An 8,365-nucleotide genomic window follows, 5' to 3' on the forward strand; every position below is an offset into this window, starting at 1 on the left:
TTGAGGGCCTTTGGAGACCATTTAGGTGAACTACATTTGGCTTGATTCCTTAGAAAAGAGGATACTTAGGCAGTCTTATTTGATGCAGCTGGTTGGATTTGTTGATTTTGATAGGGAGGAAGAGTGTTTGAGCTCTCGTTTAGGTTCCCAACTTGTTGTGGATTGAGTCTGTTGAAGTTGGTTGTTTTCACTTCTTCTTGGACGCAACAAGTGGGATATTTGGATGTTTGGTGTCGGATCAGTTTTAGTAGAAACATTCGCCGAGGTGGAGAATTAAAGAAATGACGAGCATAACGACGAAGACCGCATGAGAAACAGTAGGAGATATTCTGGCAGTTTCGCGATCGACCTCAGATGATGCGGTGGTCGATCACAAATGTGCACACGACTGAGAAAAGTCTCTGGACTTTTCACGATCGATCGTGATGGGTTCTGCGGTCGACCGGCCAAACCCTGTAGGGTTTTTAGTCGCGGTCGTTGGACCTGGTTGACGGCGCGTGGTTCTGCGGTCGACCGCGAGTCGGGTCTGTAATTGAGTTTGGTTTTCTGACACGTTTCATTCTGAGTTGATATATAATCTTAATTCTAATTAATTAGGGTTAACGAATGATGTTTTGAGTAGTCTTTGAGAGGGGATTGCTGTATCCAATTATAGGAGAGTTGTGGGAGATCTAGAGGCTTTGTTTTAGGGTTTATTTGATGATATTTGTAACCCTATTTGTATTCTCTTGATTTCTAATAGTAAGAACTCCTCCCTCCTTGCCCCGTAGACGTAGTCAACTTGCCGAACCACGTAAAATTTATTTGTCTTGCTGTGGTATTATGTTTGGTTTATTAGTTATGATTTATCTCGTTCTTATTTGTGTGGTTTTGAGCTTCCGCTGTGTACAACAGGAGGATGGAGTGATGGGACGATGGAGGTATGGTGATTGAGGAGGGAGCAGGAAGAAGGAAGGAGCATAGTTTGAATAGTTTGAGTAAAAATTAAACATAAATATCTCTGAAATTATTTGTTGAATGCTAAACGCACTTATAACGTGGTTTTTATAAAAATAAAAAAAATAAAAAAAGTTTGGTTTCATTGATATGATAAAAGAAAGATTCATAGATATGATAAAAGAAAGGAATTTTCATAAAAAACACAGGTATTTATAGAGGCAAACCTGAAACAAATTTGTTTGACCCGAACCAAGAAACCTAGTTTGACTAGAAAAACAACTTTTGGTATTTTCATTGTAACTTTCTCATCCGACCTCGGAATGAGCTAATCTAAGATTTGTTGGAAATCTGTTGAAGAGATCTACAACTTTAGTCTTATATACTTTTTCATATTCTAGTTGCATCGATATTCAAAACATAGAAACTTATAACTGGTCATTATTCCCAAATTTTCACTCTTTTGGTCTTTGTGCATGTTTTATGCATTTGCACTCAAATTTTCACAAATATATATATTGAATTGATCTCAAATCAATTTTTATCATACCCAAACATCAAAATATGTTATTTTTTACTATATAACATATTTATTATTAATTATCATAAAATATTTAAATTTACGGGGTTTTACATTCTTCTCACCTTAAAAGAATTTTATCCCCGAAATTCCGCAATCGTATCTTAGGAATTAATAATATGAGAAAAGCACTAAGAGGGGATAATCCATATAAGGAAACCCTTCCGTACACATCTCGTACCATTAATCGCTAGATATGAATCACTAGCAATATTTATGCTTAACAATCTAAAATACGAATACCCCCCATATATATATCATGTATTCCGAATGATTAGGAGCTAAGTGTTAATACCCCCATTCTAGCGTTAAATATAAATATGACCATATAGAAAAAAAATAAAAAAATCATAAACATCAATAAGCTATAACCAAAACAATTTACAAACTCAAAGAGTTGCGGGTAGTCACGATGCATATCCTCATCACGCTCCCAAGAAGCCTCCTCATCTCTTTTCTACTCTATTGAACTTTAACTTAAGGTATTACTTCCTTTCTAAGCCTCTCGTCCTCTCTAGCAAGAATACAACTCGTGATCTCCATGGTAGTTAAATCTATCTAAAACTCAAATTCTGGTACATCAATCACCCTCTACTGCTCCTCGTCGTGCAATTACTTCTAAATTATCAAAACATGAAAAACATCGAGTATACTCGACATCGATGCTAGAAGATGTAGCCTATACAAAACGGCTCCAAAAATATTCAACTCTCATGAATGGACCAATATATCTCGGGGTAAACCTTCCCCGTATACCGAGTCACTGAACTCGTCGGTGATATTTTCAATAAGACATAGTCCCTAATCTAGAACTCTAACAGTCATCGTCTCTGGTCTGCGTAACTCTTCCGAATGAATATGCGCTGCAAGAATGCTCTCCCGAATCTCTACTACCTTCCCTGTAGTCTTCCTCACAAGCTCATGTTTAAGCAGTAAACTTTCTTGTAATTCTGCCTAACGAATAAGCAATCTATAATACCTCCCGTACTATACCTCATACAGTGTCATGCTAATAGTCTATGATAAATTATATTATAATCACACTTAATCAATAGGATATGATCCTCCCAGCTATTTTGCAAGTCTATAATACATGTTTGCTACATGTTTTCTGACACTTGGTTTACTCTCTCCATTTGTTCATCCGACTGTGGGTTAAAAACACTAGAATATCATACTGACTACCTAACAAATTCTAGAAACTTCCCCAGAAGTGCCTCTTCACATCTTTGTACATTTTCATTGTACCTAGATACACTGTATATCTGGTATAATACGCCTCAACTATCACGAAATATAAGCTATACCCTCCGGGTCTCATCAAAACACCTCCTAGTCCTGCTAATGATATGTTCACGTAAACGATAAACATTGTATCACTGCTCAGAAAAGTCAAAATTTTTACTGTAGTCTATCTAGCCTTAATAGTCTCAAAGGGTTCCCGGCACTCCATGCCTAAAGCAAACTATATACTCTTCTTCGTAAGGTGTGTAAATTGTATCAAAATCTTCAAAAAGTCCTGAACGAAATTTCTCTCATACCAGCAAAAGCTGCCCCTCATTTATTGATTCAGATGAGGCAAGGGTCCAAAGAGAGCCTTCGAACCTACTTTAAGAGGTTCCAGGCGAAGAGGCTGGAGGTCAACGACCCTAGGAGTGCAGTTGTTATGTCTACACTTGTGGCCGGCTTGCAGAGCAATGAATTAGCTGATTCACTTGCTAAGAAGTCTGTCCACAATTATGAGCAATTGATGGCCAAGGCTCACGGGTATATGGACATGGAGGATGCCCGACACTAAAAGGCATCGGCCAGGATTGTAGTGACTTTCACAGCCATAGCTATAGTGGTACCAGCAGTGCCACCTTAAATTCCAAATTTTAGTCTTAAACAATTAGTGCCATTAGATTAGTTGGTCCAAATTGGAAATCGAGCAAACTAAGGGAATATTGATTGTTTATAAGATTGATTCATGATATTCGAGTGTAGCAATGCTTAGCCGATTTTGTGGTGGATTAGCGAAACAACGCTGCCACGAAACTAAATAGACCTATCCCAAACATTATCTTAATTGGTCACATAACCCCCAGAGATGCGCTTGGGACCGGTCAATCCTAATCTAGTCCAACTTCAGATAGGAAGGTGGGAAGCCTCCATGAAATCAAACTAGATAGAAACCAAGACTTGGTTGAGCTAATATAGAAACCAGGTAGGGCAAGAGCATAGCCATGATTCAAACTTGAGCATGTGTGGAGGGAAGGAGGGAGTACAAAAGCTTATCTATGACTTGTAGGCTTTGGCCTTTGGCTTCTAGATTGTTACTGAAAGAGTTTTGCTCAAAGCTTGGGAAAACCAAGGTTCCCTCCCGCACCTTAGAAGCATCGCCTATGAAGCAAGGGGACACTACAAGAAATTACATCTTTAACGAAGGGATTTCCCTTCGTTAATAAGCTGAAAACCTTCGTTATTGTATGCTAACGACGGGGAAAAATCCCTTCGTCACCCGTCGTTGAAGCCCTCTTCGCTAAAGGGTCACGAAGGGATATACTACCCGTCGTTATAGAGTCTATAATGACGGAACATATTACCGTCATTAACATTTACGACGGTAATTATCACCGTCGTTACCATCAGTGACGGGGATATTTTCCCGTCGTTACTATCAGTGACGGGATATTTTCCCGTCGTTACCATTAGTTACGGGAATATTTTCCTGTCGTTACCATTAGTTACGGGGATATTTTCCCATCGTTAAAGAGTAATTAATAACGGTTGGATACCGTCGTAAAAGTCTCCATAATGGGTAATTAGTAACCCATCAACGACGGTGCTTTACCTTCGTTGATGAACAAAATACGGTTTATAAAACCGTCATTGTAGACTAATTTCTAATATACATTAATAATAATTTTTTTCATTCATAGAAACTATCAGATTATTCTCAACCTGACACTAAGATTCACAAAAAAATATATTAAAAATACCCAATAATGAATAAGAGAAGAGAAAATAAAAATTTTATTCATTAATAACATCAATAAATAAAATTCCACCATCCTCAAATATTCAATACTAATAACAAGAGTTAATATCCTAATTGTTCCAAAGAAAAATACATGTAAGTATCTAAAATAAATTAAAATAAAAGTTTGGGGAAGACACATTCTTTCATCTCTAATCATCGTCAAAAGAAGACTCGAGCTACCCCCTCCTAATCTTGCATGGATAGCCTGAAATTTTTAAAAAAAATCACATAATTAAGAAATATCAATTAAGCAAACATTATCTTATTAAGTAAAAATCATATTTTTTAGTGCAAGTAGTCAATCATAAAAGTATATAAGAGATTTTACAAAAAATAATTACCTAGTCCTGCACATATTCTCAAGTTTGAGGAGTCAATAAAGGTGATTGCCTAAAAAAAAAGCTCTTACATAGCTTTCACTTGTGACTCCAACTTAGACATCTTTTGTTATTGTTGCTCCTGCTCATCTAAGCGTTGTTGAAGCATCTGGTTCTTTCTCTTTTCTTCTATAACACGTGCTTCCAGATCAGATCGACTAGGGAACGGTCCTCTCAAATCTTTCAAAGTAGTCCCGCCACCAAATACACAACTATCATAGAAAACACATGTCTAAGAACCTTGCTATAATGCATCAACAAACAAGTTAAAGAACAAGAGAAAATACCCAACTCCTTTTGATCGTCTTGAGTTTCGATCCATGATCAGCCGCACGTCTCTAACCTGGAAGCCATAAATTAATTGTTTATAAATCTGACATCATTAATGAAGTAATACTTGTACAGTTTGCAGCTTAAAAATGCATTGACATGCTTACTACACATAACATCACCCTAAGGACTGCACCCAATATGGTGAGCAATCAGACTTCCAATTCTTTTCACACTCACCAAATAAAAGAATGTTGAGCCACAAAAAAGTCATTATAATAGGCCTCATTGAAGGCACATGAGCATTTACTGCAATAAGAAGCAAGTGTATCTTAATGTATGTATTGAAGATATTGAAATGGCGAATTGCCTACCAAAAGCTTTAATCCTAATAAGATAACAAGTTACGAAATATTTTAAATAATAAACTGAATAGGGGAGATAAGTATACTTGTACTACTATATGTAAGCTCAGATACCTGTGGTTGCATGATACATGTAAATATCAGAACACTCTTATCAGATGGATGTGTTATGTCAATACAAGAAGCTAAATCTAACAAATTAAAAACGACCATCAACCTCATATTATTGTGTGATAAGAGGACCAAGTAACTCATTCCACTAACCTTTCCTGCTTTTGAGAAGAATTCATAAACATCCCTCTCTGTCGCTTTCAAATGCATCTAAAATCACAAAAGAGAAATTTTTTAGAAGTTGGCTGTGTATGGATGAAATGAATACCCCTTTCCAATAATAAATGAAGTGAAAATATAAACTACAAACTATTACTTGATAAGCAAAACAGTTCTCTGGTCCCTTTTAGGATCAGCTTCTGGTTCTGCAACTTCTTTTTTCTCTTTGAATCTCCTACACAAAGATGTAGATAGTTTATTAACAAAATTAAAATATTCAATACTCAAAAACAACATATTAAAATAATATAGAGCATTCGTTCATAGGTAATAGGTCTAAAATAATATGACCAGTTCATGTCAGGTAATCGGCAATTTTCTTGTTATAAGAAATAGATACTTAGATGACAGAGAAAATATAGGCTAAAATATGTCTATATAAATTTGATATGAGGCACTTCAGACCACAGTTAGAGTGCGTGCAAGTTTTAGTTTTTCTAGTCAGTGAACACAAAAAATTGGCAATGATATCGATAACAAATCCTTTTTCTCATTTAAAAAAAAATTACGGCTACATGTATCCCATTCTTTCCATTAAGAGTTATTGCTTCTACCAAATTAACAATTACACATCCTTCTTAATTGCTTTCCCACATATTCTAAGCCTACCTCCAGTTACCCTTCCTCCACTAATTTTAATCTATCACTTCTTCTCATTATAGTGTTTAGTGATCTCATTTGAACATGATCAAACCATATGAACTAATTCTCTCATTTTATCTCAATAGGAGCAACTTTTAACTTTCTATGAATGCACTTAATTCTTGTCCCATCTTTTAGTGTACAACCATTTGTCTATCGCAATATTCTCATTTCTGTCAAACTCAATTGTTGCACATACTTTAAATTATTTAACATTATGATCTATAAGTATTGTTGGTAGTTCTCTTATAGAAAATTCCCGTCAATTTCATTTTATATGATAGCTACAGGACCAATAATAGTTTATAGCAAACAATGCAAGTAATAAAACATTCAATTACGCTACTCTACTACTCTGATTTATCCCTCTAAATTGAAATTATATGCATGCATCTAACAATGAAATTTGAATGCCAAGCTCTAGAATGAAAGTTTAACAAACAAAGAATGACAAAAATAGAGGGTGTATAAGTGCAAAGTATAATAAACTATAGGGCCTTGACTGCATTCAAACAGTATTTTCCAAAACAAAATTCGAGGGTGGGTGTTACCGTCGAGCCGCCGAGATAGAGGAAGAGGTATCGACGGCGGCGAAGGGGTCTCGGCGACGACGACGCTGGGCGGTGCTGTGGAGTTGCTCAATGACGAAGAGATCTCGACGACGAAGAGATCTAGAAACGAACTAAAGACGATAATGAGAAACTATAACGACGAAGAGGTGTTGACGACAATTAACTAGAGACGACGACGAATCTCGCCGACGACGAGATGGAGACGGCGATGAGTCTCGATGACGAACTGAAGCTAGCCGAGGACGACGTTAATATTGGTTTCAATGACGAACTAGCCAAGGATGAGGAACTGGTGACGATGAGGAGCGAGAGCGGACGACGAGTGGAGAGGACGACGTGGGGGAAAGACACGACGAGTTTTGGAGGCGGCGATGATAAAGAGAACGGTGGATTTTTTAACTAGGGTTTAATTGAGGATGACGTGGGGGAGAAAGAGTTTTGGAGGCGGGGATGATAAAGAGAATGGCAGATTTTATTTAACTAGGGTTTAATCATTATTATTGCGGTTAGAGGATGATTAGGAGTTAAGGGGTTTGTAAAATTCGAGCTTCGGGTTTGGTTGTGGAATTTGTTTATAGCAATATGTTAATTTTAGTCCAATTATGATTAGGAGTCTCATCAATGAAGGTAATGGGCCCCTTCGTTTTTAAAGAGACCCAATAATGATGGTATTAGGATCAAATCAACGAAGGGATTAGAAATCCGTTATCCCATATCACATTATTTCTCCAATATTTGTAATCACTCTACGAAGGGATTAAAACCCGTTGTTATTGTATGCACATTAATGACGGTCAACTGGTCCCTTCACTAATTTTGGTCGTTAAATACTAGATTTCTTGTAGTGGGACCAAAGTGATCTTCATGTCTTCTTGACATTTTAATCAGTCCATGTAGGATGCTCTCATAAAAATTATCTAGACGGGCGAATAGATACAACATGAGCTCAGAGGAGAGATATAACTTGAGCGTGGGAGCTTGAAGAAGTCGGTGTGTGAGTTAAAGTGGTATATGCGGAACAAAATATGCAAGGCCTACGAAAAAATTACATCTGAATTGAAAGTACCCTAGAGGGGGGGGTGAATAGAATTATTGCTAATCTTATTAGATATTAATGCTAATTAAAATTAATTAATAAATATATCCGAACAATGATGATATCCAATAAGATATATGCAAGGATATATATGCAAAGGAAAAATAAACAAGAAACAATATAAACAAAGATAGACACAAAGAGCAATCCAAACACAATAGTATGATTACGGAGT

The 8,365-nt window shown here is 36.6% G+C and overlaps 1 long non-coding RNA gene across 1 annotated transcript; it reads right to left on the reverse strand.

Moving 5' to 3' along the window:
- LOC109844975 lies at positions 5,156 to 7,612 on the reverse strand. The gene is made up of 4 exons (XR_002248179.1): positions 7,074 to 7,612; positions 5,978 to 6,055; positions 5,815 to 5,871; positions 5,156 to 5,494 (listed from the first exon to the last, which is right to left on the reverse strand). It is a non-coding gene; the product is annotated as an uncharacterized LOC109844975 (long non-coding RNA).

Source organism: Asparagus officinalis, chromosome 6 (genome assembly GCF_001876935.1).
Source record: "Asparagus officinalis chromosome 6, Aspof.V1, whole genome shotgun sequence".
Classification (NCBI taxonomy): domain Eukaryota; kingdom Viridiplantae; phylum Streptophyta; class Magnoliopsida; order Asparagales; family Asparagaceae; genus Asparagus; species Asparagus officinalis.